At 33.9% G+C, this 12,746-nt stretch overlaps 1 pseudogene; it reads right to left on the minus strand.

Annotated features, from left to right (window-relative positions):
- Positions 1–220: 220 nt before the first annotated feature.
- Positions 221–942, minus strand: LOC149218920 (NDR1/HIN1-like protein 1 pseudogene; annotated as a pseudogene).
- Positions 943–12,746: the final 11,804 nt, after the last annotated feature.

The following is a 12,746-nucleotide window of genomic DNA, read 5'->3' on the forward strand; positions in this document are numbered from 1 at the left end:
GGGCGTGACACAGAGCCTCACACAAACAACAGGGCAAACGACATGTCTTAGAGGAAAACTTATACATACAAAATCTCTCCCATCGCAATGTGGGACTAAAATACTTGGATTTATGAATTTATTTACCGATTTTCGGGGCTCAGTATCAGGACAACATTCCGGCGCACCAGATCCAGAGCCTCACACAAACAATAGGGCAGTCGAATGGGGAAGGAATTATTCAAATAAAACCAGAAGTAGATTGATTGAATACCAGGGAATTAAATTACCATGGAACTTTGATAGATTACAAAATCTCCTAACTGAAACCTAGACCTCCACATGGCATGTGGTGATGGGTTGCAGAGGAACTTGGCCTCCAATGCCATTATTTCTCAGGCACATGATGTCTTCGCAATTGACATACAAATGATAATGCCCGGATCTCCAGCTGCCCACCTTCTAGCGGACCCTTCTATTCATTCTCAGACTCAAGCTCAATGAACCTTTAAGGCTCTCGTAATTCAGCAGCTCAAAGATGACGGGAACCAAGGGAATGGAATTCCCATATAAAATGGGAGCCAAGACGCTGATATCCTTGGGGTCTTGGTAGAAAGGGGGCAACAGGAACTCGGCCGTGATCTGCTGATCCAGATACGAGGCGTAGGTGCTCAGGCTGTCGTAGATGACACTGATCCTATCATTCGGGTTGCGCGACACCATGGTGAACTGCAGGCTGGAAGTGAGCAATCTATCGCTCACATTCAGCACGCTAACCGTAGCAATCTGCAGGTAGAACCGTGGCTTGTGCGGATGCAGCACTAAGAAGATGATGAGGATCACAAACGACACGATGAAGAGCAATGCTAACAGAGACTGCAGGAATATCCTAAAAGGCATCTCTTCCCACCAGTGGCTATGGCAGCCACAATCCTTGTGAGTCACACATCCCTTGGCTGACATGGCTGGATTTTTCTGCTCGGTCCCTAATGCAAAATTCTGACCACAAATCACTGAAAAAGCCCCAATTAGCACTGTAATGATCAGAGTGTTACCACTTCTGATGCTTTGCGTCAATCCGGAAATAAGAATATTGAGTTTGAGGAAACACAGGAAAGACATGCTCTTAAAGGACGGATTGAACACAGGGTACGAGAAGATTCAGTGCGCTTACAAAAAAAATCCTAGGCAGGTCTACTCGAACCGACTAGGAAGGTGCATTGTTGCCAGAAAAGTATACATCAAAATTATTCTTTCATACTATGTATTTAATTATCCACTTGCGAATTCAATGTTAGGGTTTTGGGATTGAATGGACATTCAACAATATCATTCTTTTCTAATTTGACTATGTTAATGTCATGAACTAGAGTTTCGAGGGTTTCTCCTTGTCACATAAACATCTTCTATTTTTGGCTTTCTAGCCTGACTATAAACAATTTGAGAGTTTAGAAATGGCTCGAGTTATCTGAACCAACGCCATTCGTACTGAGATGCTTGTAGAATATGAAGAATGCGGAGATATTTTTCGTAATGTTGGCTAGTTCAGGTTTCTGCAACTCTTCCAAGGGTATAGTCTAGGTGTGGCTGAAACATTCACCTCTTCATTCAATGGCAAGAAGGCCAAAGTGGGAGACATAGAAATTGCTGTAGATGATGATTTTATAGCGGAAGCAACTAACCTCCGCATAATTCAGTGATATGTCCTGGAGGAGGTTGCTGGTAAAGAAGGATTACACTTATGACATAAAAGGTATGCCCATTACCTATCTCAAACCAAAGTGGCAAAATATGGTTTTATTTTTGCGCCATTATATGATCTACAAGGGATGTTGCAGTCTCGTCTTCCTTTATCGCATAAGGCTGCTGAGGGTGTTTTTAGGTTATAAGTTAAAATTTCCTTTCTTTCTACATAGGAGTTTGGCCAAAATGTCCTTTAGTTATTGGAAGTAACGCCAAAATGATAAGCACTCTCTCATTCACCATAGTTTTATCGCTATCCTAGTTAAACATCAACTGGTTAAATTCAGAGACAATTGGGGATATTTTCTTACCTAAAACCATTTCGATAGAAACATGCCTTTTTGGGAGGTTAACTCTCAAATGTTCTCAGAGCCTAACTCTATCCCTGAAAACCCTCCACACTCACCTTTGTGTGATGCCATGCACTATGATGACCAAGAGTTTTGTCAAGAGACTAGTCCTTTTCTCTCAGAAGAAGATAAGGCCTTGAAGCTCGAAATTGTTTGTATTTGTTGAAGCAAAAAAATTGCACAAAATATTCCTGTTGGTTAGGACGGGGAAGTGGGGGGGTGGGGATAAAACAAAAAATTAGATGCAAGGGTAAATCCAATTTATTTGAAATTAACCCCCAGTGTGAAATTTCATCCTTGGAACCTGCATGTCAACACACAGAGGGTCAGCAAAAATGAAATTTTGACTCTCATATTAAAGACAAACTAACAACCAGAAATATTTCTAGGCTACAACAGAAGAAACAAAGGGTTTCTCTTGATGAGAATTGTCTCAATCTTGAGACCAATATAGAGTGAGAGTCTAAAAAGACTAGGCCATAATCTCCAAGGAATTGTAGCATCCCTGATAATGTGAATGTCATACCAGAATTGGAATCATAATGATGTTGATAAAATTGCTTCAGAAGCCTTGTTAGATCTCTACTAGCGCCAAATTTTTTTATCCACAGTGCCATAACTCAACCGCTAGATTGGTTGGCTTACCAAGGAAACGAGCAACTCAGAGCCTCTTGTAGACTTAACAAAATACTCAGGCAATCCAATTCTACTAGTTCGCTCAATAAGTCATAAGTCTCTGATACTCATATTATAGTCAAATATTAAAAGCTTAAATCATGCTAAATAAAGGTCTTATTGTTAATACCTCTCAGTTGTAGGAAAAGATATGGTATGCTTATATTTTGGTTTCCAATTTTCAAAACTATAACGACATTAAAAAATATCAGATTATGTAACAACCCTCTTTCCATTGTTTATATCATTAATACTTGTGCAGAGATTGTTCAGGCTTGAACAAGCATTGTATTTCTTCTCTATATTTTGACTAATGCAATACAAATAGGAAGATATTTTGAGCAGTTTCTTTCCCCTTAGATAAATCTCTGAGCATATGTGATTGAATCCTATCTCATTTTTATGTTGTGATTTCTCGATCGATTAATTGTTTCCGTTGATAAGTAGAGTAGATTCAAGTATTTTGTTTTAGCATATTACATAAGTAGTTTGATCTACAAGGAATTTTTATAAAACGCTTTATCCCTAGCTTTTCATAAAATTAAAACCCCTTCAGGACTTAGTTGAAAATACTAATGTTTTTAGGAGGGGAGAGCCACAAAAACAAGCTTTCAATACTATTAAACATGCTATTGCAGAGACACCTACCTTCATCAGTACTGTTTTTTCTAAAGAGTTTCTTTTGTATACTTTTGCTTTAGATTCAACTTATGTTGTTGTGCTTACACAAAAAACTAATTTAAACATAGAAATCCCTGTTGCTTTTATCAACTCCACTTTCAAGGGAGCATAATTAAATTATGCACCAGTGGAAAAACAAGCATTTGTAGTATATAATGTGGTTAAACATTTTCATTTCTATCTGCTTAAATCTAAAATAAAAGTGATAGTCCCATACTCAGCAGTTAGAAACCTATTTATCCAAAAGGAACTTGACAAGAAAAGGGCTCATTGAAATTACACCAGAACAAATGATCAAAGGTCACAGTATTTTCAAGCTAGCCGTTGAGTCCGTTTCTCCTCCTGGTGATCACTCCACTTTTCTTGATGATTCCTCTCTAAACAATGAAGTATCTTATAAAAAATTAAATCTCGTGTCAAGCTTATGATTCTAATTGACTCAGTTAATTTAAGTCGAGGGCCTAAATTGAGTAATGTAGAGTGGTTCCTAAATTTTAGGAGCCTAGGTTGAGTTTAATTTGAGTTGTAACATTTTAATTTAGTTAAAATTAGTTAAAGTCAGTTAAACTAGTTCCAACCGTTGGAGGAAATAGTAGGATATATAGCAATGGGGTGCAACTTCAATGTTCAACCAATTAACTGATAAATCAACCATAATTAACTCATGTATGCATGAAATTTGAGTTACCCAGTTGAGATTGGAGTTCAAGGGTAGTGTAATATTAGTTGTATAATTTACTGAGTTGTACAGGTGGTGCGTGTAGTCAGAGAAGGGCCTATAGGGATCACACAATTCATGATGGGGATTTACCTAATTAATAGGGGGGCTAATTCCTTGAGAAAAAACGCAAGGAAATAGGAGCTTGGAAGGCATAAAAATTGGCTAAGTATTGGCCATAGTCATCTTGCGAGGCAGTGAGAAATATTATACTTGTGCAGAGATTGTCCAGGCTTGAACAAGCATTGTATTTATTCTCTATATTTTGACTAATGCAATACAAATAGGAAGACATTTTGAGCAGTTTCTTTCCCCCTAGATAAATCTCTGAGCATATGTGATTGAATCCTATCTCATTTTTATGTTGTGATTTCTTGATTGATTAATTGTTTCCGCTGATGAGTAGAGTAGATTCAAGTATTTTGTTTTAGCATATTACATAAGTAGTTTGATCTACGAGGAATTTTTATAAAACACTTTATCCCTAGCTTTTCATAAATTTAAAACCCCTTCAGGACTTAGTTGAAAATACTAATGTTTTCAGGTGGGGGGAGCCACAAAATCAAGCTTTCAACACTATTAAACATGCTATTGTAGAGACACCTACCTTCATCAGTACTGTTTTCTCTAAAGAGTTTCTTTTGTATACTTTTGCTTTAGATTCACTTATGTTGTTGTGCTTACACCAAAAACTGATTTAAACATAGAAATCCTTGTTGCTTTTATCAACTCCACTTTCAAGGGAGCATAATTAAATTATGCACCAATGGAAAAACAAGCATTTGTAGTATATAATGTGGTTAAACATTTTCATTTCTATCTGCTTAAATCTAAAATAAAAGTGATAGTCCCATACTTAGCAGTTAGAAACCTATTTATCCAAAAGGAACTTGACGAGAAAAGGGCTCATTGGATGACAACCTTGCAAGAATTTGACCTTGAAATTACACCAGCACAAATGATCAAAGGTCACGGTATTTACAAGTTAGCCATTGAGTCTGTTTCTCCTCCTGGTGATCACTCCACTTTTCTTGATGATTCTTCTCTTAACATTGAAGTATCTTATAAAAAATTAAATCTCGTGTCAAGCTTATGATTCTAATTCATGGTATTCAAACATTATATTTTATTTGAAAAATGGTATAACTCTCTCATCTCAATTCAACTCAGAGAAGGGAATTAATATTAAAATCAACTTCTTATCAACTCATAAATAATGTCATTTTCAGAAAGCATTATGATGGGGTGCTACTTCATTGTCTAGAGCAGGGAGATGCCATAAAAATACTCCATGAACTCCATTTTGGCCTTGCTAGCAGTCACTTTCGATATGTTACCACTGCTCACAAGGTGTTAAGGGAAATATATTATTAACCAAATTTATTTAGAGATGCCCATACCCTTGTAAGGAAATGTGAAACATGCCAAAAAGTCTTGGTAGGCTAAAGAAACTTACTTTTCCCTTATAGCCTGTTTTTGTTGAAGCTCCATTTCAACAATGGGGCTTGGACATAATTGGACCTATAAATCCTACCTCAACCAAACAACATAAATATATTATAACTAAAAATTATTTTACAAAATGGGTTGAGGAAACACCTTTGCGTGTAGTAACACAAATCAAGTTGTTAATTTCTTTGAATTTCACATCATCACATGTTTTGGTGTTCCTGAATCTCTTGTCTTTGATAATGTGTTATGATTTTCATCTCATGAATTGGGTGCATATGCTATAGAAAAAGGAATAAATATTGAAGGTCAAAGCATGGAGCTGGGTTACACTTTTTGGCGAAATGAGGGCACATTTTGCTGAAAAACAGATGCTTGATCAAGCAATTTTTAAGCGCTCGATTGAGTTGTTGAGGCACTTAAAAATAATTTTGTCAAGCGTTTAAAAAAATTCTCGATCGATCCTTTTTCTAACCCGAGTTAACGGCGCGATCGAGAGTTAATACCATTAATAAAAGTTGGTAAGGGCGCTGGCAAGTTAGCCTTTTAATGGCTCGATCGAGTTGTTGGTTAACCACATATGCTGCTCGAACGAGGGTTACTTTAACACTCGACCAAGCATTTTTATTTTAAATTTAAGCGATGATTGAGTGTTTAAAGCACTTGATTGAGTTCTTGAAGTTTTAAAAATTACAGTTTCGACACCTTTTCTGCAGATTTATCTGCAACCTCATTTTGTACCCTATCAGACTTAGGGCAGAATTTGTCCTTAAGTGGCGAGCTTGATCACGTTGGATTCGTGAAAGAATCCTCTATCTAATGGCATATGAATTTGACACTTTTGAATTCATATGATATTTTTCATCTAATTTCTTTTAAACATAACACTTGATTTTTTTTTGGGAAGTGTTAAAGGGGCTGAATAAAAAATCAATAACATAAAATATACACAATAAATTAAAAAAAAATACCACTATCTTTGTTTACGAGTCGTCTTAAAAAAGGTTCTCTTGATTTTTCAATTTATTTAAAAAGTTGAAAAAAAAATCTTATGTGAACACATGAGTCTCCAAAATGTAATTGAAATATTACTTTGCCAACTTTGAAAAATAATTAAAAAAATATTTTTTCATAAAAAAAATAAATTTTTTAATATGAAAAATTAGTTCTCTCTGTGTAGATCATGCTCATATATATATATATATATATATATATATATATATATATATATATATATATATATATATATATATATATTTTAAATTACGCATTTTAGACTAAGTTATGCTACATGAAAACACACATACCTCTTAAGTTTTGCGAAAATTTGTAAGGACATATATTGCATTTAATGGAAAATTAAGAGATTATATGACACTAATTCTTTTTTGCACAAAATATCATTAGGACAATAACATAATTATCCACATGTTATCTTTTTACTGCGAATCAAAATCCATAATTATTATATGAATTTTGAGGGGTGCAATTTGATAAAAGAGGACAAACTTGAAATTTCATCACCACATTTGGCCCAAAAGCGTAACCAATCTTCATGCTTTCAGCCTTAAAAATCTAGTAAATTATTATCCACAGAGAAATGACCTCGTTGAACCTTAAAATAAAAATTTACTAAAAATGCTTAAAAGAACAGTCTCAGAAGATAAACAAAATTGGCATATTCATTATTCAATGCATTATCGTTGGATAAGGTCACACCAAAAGATGCCATTGGAAAGTCACCATTTTTTCTCGTATATGGTAGAGAAGCTATCATGCCTCCTCACATATTTCTTCCTTCTCTGCAACTGTCTCAAATTGTTTAAGAAATAAAGTCATCAACCATGGAAAACAAAATTTATGACATCAGAATTGGAAGAATAGAGACAAAAAGCTTAAACCAAGTTTGATTGACATCACCAGATTGTCAAATGTACTTTGATGATAAGTATTCTTCTAATAGGAATTTTGAAGTTAGTGATTTGGTTCTAAAATGGGATAAGGCTCACGAGGACAAGGGAGAGCAGACCCAGTTGTAGAAGTTATGGTTGGGACCTCTCATTATTACAGAAAAGATTGGACCCAACACATTTCAAATGCAAAATTTGGAAGGTCAACTTGAGTCACTCTTAGTAAATGGCCAACTTTTAAAGAGAAATTTTGCATTATCTTTGATTGGAGATTTTTATACATATTTCTTTTATTTTTTAGTTTGATTTCCTTTTTCTTTTTTCTTTTTTAGTGTGTTAATTTATGTTTCATTCCATAGTAAGTATGTTTGGGAACATATTTAACATCTTTTCTTTATCAATTAAATTATTGGTTCATGTGTTAATTACGGAAATGTTTCTTTCAGTTAGATCTTAATATGCATGTCTTTTGTTCAAAGGTATCCTTTGCTTCGCTTTAAAAAAAATACAGGAATCCTTTCAGTTCACTTCTGTTAAGAGGAATTCATAGTAAACATGTTATATTTTAACAACATTATCTATATAAAGTTGGAGACTCAAACTGCTCATACCATCCCACCTCATAAGGAGCATATTTTCCTCCACATTCGTTAAGTTTCTAATAATATTTTTCAAAGTGTGATTCAAAAATATAAAATTATTAATTGGAAAATAGGATGTCTCATTACGAGAGAACCTACCATGATCATAAGTCCTTGTAGAGGTGACATTACCATTGTTAGTCACCAACCCAGGGTAATGGCCTTTAGTCACATGGTTGAAAGATAAGAGGTCTCATCATGAGCCGACTTGTTAACCCTTGTTAGTTCCTGTGAATGGCGTTGCTACTATTTGGTTACCAAGCCAGGGTAGTGGATTTTGATTAATAATAATAATAATTTTGTTTACTACTTTTAACTTTTAATTTGTTTCTAATGGATGGGAGACTGGCACATCTTGGGGCAAAAGGTAACCCTACCAAGGCTATGAACACCTGTTGGTAGTAGTTGCTCTACTTGTGGTATTGAAGTATTATTATTACGCCAATTTTCTTAATCATTGTTCATCATTTCAATCGGTTACATTTCTGGGTCCTTCTAAATACCTAGTAAATTATTTTAAAATCTATAAAATGTTTTTTTTTTATTATGAAAGTATTAATGGACATTTATGTTGACTTGCATAAAAAACTAGGAGAAAATAAAGTTTCAATACATAATATATGACTTTGATTCTACTGTAAATATTTCAGGAGAAGATAATTGGTTTGACCTAGTAAGCCGCCAATTGTTGGTAGGCCAACCACCTTCCCTCTCATTTCCCACCAATTGATATGGGCCCCTCTTTATTTTCACTTTTTGGTTTTCGTTTTGATTTGATTTGCCTACATAATGTACAATTTATTTTATTTTTTCTAAAGAGTTGTATGATATACCTTTGATTACTTCTCAAAGTTCTATATTTTTCTATTCTTGGTGATTGATGCGTTCACTTTCACTGGACTCTCACAAAGAGAAAAGAACTTTGGTTTTGGTCTCATAAAAAGAATAGTTACCAAAGGCCTATGACTTTATTTTGCATTTTAATATTTGAAAAATAAGGCCATTACAATATTTGCATTCTATAGCAACCTCAACCTATATTAGGGATTTTATATTTTAAAGTCTGTTTAAATGTTAATCCATTGACATCAAATGCATGAAATTATATTTATGGTTAGTCTTTATATTTATGGTTTATAAACTCGACTATCGAATGCTGAAAACCTTGCGCTTGATGCATATATTGACCTTGGCTTATATATTTTTAACATTATGTTGTTGACCATTAAACATGGTTTAATATCAAATGAAAAACCTATGCTTTTGATTATGGTATGGATATATTTATTTTCGAAGTTTCTTGATCCGCCTCTTTAATGATTTCAAGGTTATGGTGATTTTGGGTTATTGTTTGTGGTAATCTGTGTCAAGGACTGAACATCTTGATTCATTCCACCTATGTTAATCTAATGATTATCCACACCCTATACCTATCATCATGATATTCTTTCGTACTATGTATTTGATTATCCACTTGCGAATTCAATGTTAGGGTTTTGGGATTGAATGGACATTCCACAATATCATTCTTTTCTAATTTGACTATGTTAATGTCATGAACCAGGGTTTCGAGGGTTTGTCCTTGTCACATAACCATCTTCTATTTTTGGCTTTCTAGCCCGACTATAAACAATTTGAGAGTTTAGAAATGGCTCGAGTTATCTGAACCAACACCATTCGTATTGAGATGCTTGTAGTATACGAAGAATGCGGAGATATTTTTCGTAACGTTGGCTGGTTCAGGTTTGTGCAACTCTTCCAAGGGTATAGTCTAGGTGTGGCTGAAGCATTCACCTCTTCATTCAATGGCAAGAAGGCCAAAGTGGGAGACATAGAAATTGTTGTAGATGATGATTTTATAGCCGAAGAAACTAACCTCCGCATAATTCAGTGATATTTCCTGGAGGAGGTTGCTGGTAAAGAAGGATTACACTTATGACATAAAAGGTATGCCCATTACCCATCTCAAACCAAAGTGTCAAAATATGGTTTTATTTTTGGGCCATTATATGATCTACGAGGGACGTTGTAGTCTCGTCTTCCTTTATCGCATAAGGCTATTGAGGGTGTTTTTAGGTTATAAGTTAAAATTTCCTTTCTTTCTACATAGGAGTTTGGCCAAAATGTCCTTTAGTTACTAGAAGTAACGCCAAAATGATAAGCGCTCTCTCATTCACCATAGTTTTATCACTATCCTAGTTAAACATCAACTGGCTAAATTCAGAGACAATTGAGGATCTTTTCTTACCTGAAACCATTTCGATAGAAACATGCCTTTTTGGGAGGTTAACTCTCAAATGTTCTCAGAGCCTAACTCTATCCCTGAAAACCCTCCACACTCACCTTTGTGTGATGCCATGCACTATGACAACCAAGAGTTTTGTCAAGAGACTAGTCCTTTTCTCTCAGAAGAAGATAAGGCCTTGAAGCTTGAAACCGTTTGTATTCGCTGAAGCAAAAAAATTGCACAAAATATTCCTTTTGGTTAGGACGGGGAAGGGGGGGAGGGGGTAAAACAAAAAATTAGATGCAAGGGTAAATCCAATTTATTTGAAATTAACCCCTAGTGTGAAATTTCCTCCTTGGAACCTGCATGTCAACACATCGAGGGTCAACAAAAATCAAATTTTGACTCTCATATTAAAGAAAAACTAACAACCAGAAATATTTCTAGGCTACAACGGAAGAAACAAAGGGTTTCTCTTGATTAGAATTGTCTCGATCTTGAGACCAATATAGAGTGAGAGTCTAAAAAGACTAGGCCATAATATCCAAGGAATTGTAGCATCCCTGATAACGTGAATGTCATACCAGAATTGGAATCATAATGATGTTGATAAAATATCTTCGGAAGCCTTGTTAGATCTCTACTAGCACCAAAAATTTTTATCCACTGTGCCACGACTCAACCGTTAGATTGATCGGCTTACCAAGGAAACGAGCAACTCAAAGCCTCTTGTAGACTTAACAAAATACTCAGGCAATGCAATTCTACTAGTTCTCTCAATTAGTCATAAGTCTCTGATACTCATATTATAGTCAAATATTCAAAGCTTAAATCATGCTAAATAAAGGTCTTATTGTTATTACCTCTCAGCTGTTGGAAAAGATATGGTATGCTTATATTTTGGTTTCCAATTTTAAAAACTATAATGACATTACAAAATATCAGATTATGTTACAACCCTCTTTCCATTGTTTATATCATTAATAATTGATTTTTCTTTAATTTGTCACAAGTAATTGTGTTGGCTAGATTTCTGCTTTCATCCTTCATGGAGTGAGTACCTTTAAATTACCTCCAACTCTTGAGGTTGTTAGTTAAGGATTTCCTATTAGTTATTATGCTAATTCTCCGTTATCTCTTGAGATCGCTGAGAGGCCTAAACAAATAATTATGATTATTTTTGTAAAAAAATGGTTTTTATATTCTCTGTTTGTTATGTACACATTAGATAGGATAATAGTTATATAAACCCCTCATTTTGTGATTGTGGGAGAGAGATCTCTAGTATGAGCGAGGAGTTTTTGGAACAAAGAAATGTTGTTCAATTGTGACCGCAGATGAAAATTAATGCAAATAGATAGACTTGGTTTGATTCAATCTACTTCTTGAATTATTACCTTCCATAAACATGTTATTATCAGCTATTAAATAGTTTGATTTACCAAGTTTAAGTGCTGTTTTGTTGGATGATTTGATTCTCTAATGAGAAATTGGTTTAATTGCATTTATTTGTCAGTTACAACATTAGTTTAAATTTGTGATGACTTTAAACTCATCAATTCCTCTTCTTTAGTAAATTGTGTTCTGAGAAGGAACAATGAATTTATGACGTTGGTTTACTTGAATTATTTTTGGATTATTAAGTTAATTGAAATGTAAGTGTTTATTTATAAATTTGTCACAATGTTGTTATAATAGATGGTAATTTTACTTTTTTATTTTTAGTGTATTTGATGATTGATTTTTTTGTATTCATTGATCAACTATGAGAATATAATAACTTTAAAATATATTGTTTACTGTTGTTCCTCTTTTTCTTAGTCTTGGCTAAGCGAAAATTACAAGTATTAGATTAGGTAATATTTTCATTTTTTCTTAATGTAAAAAATATGAAAAGTGAACAAAGTTGAATATGCTTTTATTTTGCGGGATAAGTTAATTGTATTTTTATAGTCTCTTGTTTTGTTGTCATTTACATTAAGGAATAATTATCAATCATTTAGGAATAGAATTTAACTTCCATCCTTAATACATTTTGCATTTTGTTTAAGTTATTCTCATTCTTCCCTTGAACTAGTTGCATTACGTTTTAGCTTGATTGATCTACTATACCATAATATTGTACATGTTGTATCATACTTCGACCTGTAACAATAGTGACTTAATCATTTTCTTTAATTCTAATTTATAAACCAAATATATAAATTAAGCTTCTATAATATGCTCTAGTGTATTAACAGTGAATTGTTAAGCCTCTCATTACCATACTCATATGATATTTAGGTTGTTTCATTTCATTTGTTTAAATCTAACTTAATCGTAGCTTAGTTGAAATATAACTTAAAATATATGTAATTTAGACTAGTGTAATAC

This window comes from Pinus tabuliformis, chromosome Q (assembly GCF_031772625.1).
Source record: "Pinus tabuliformis cultivar Carrire ecotype Pingquan chromosome Q, CPIR1, whole genome shotgun sequence".
Classification (NCBI taxonomy): Eukaryota; Viridiplantae; Streptophyta; class Pinopsida; order Pinales; family Pinaceae; genus Pinus; species Pinus tabuliformis.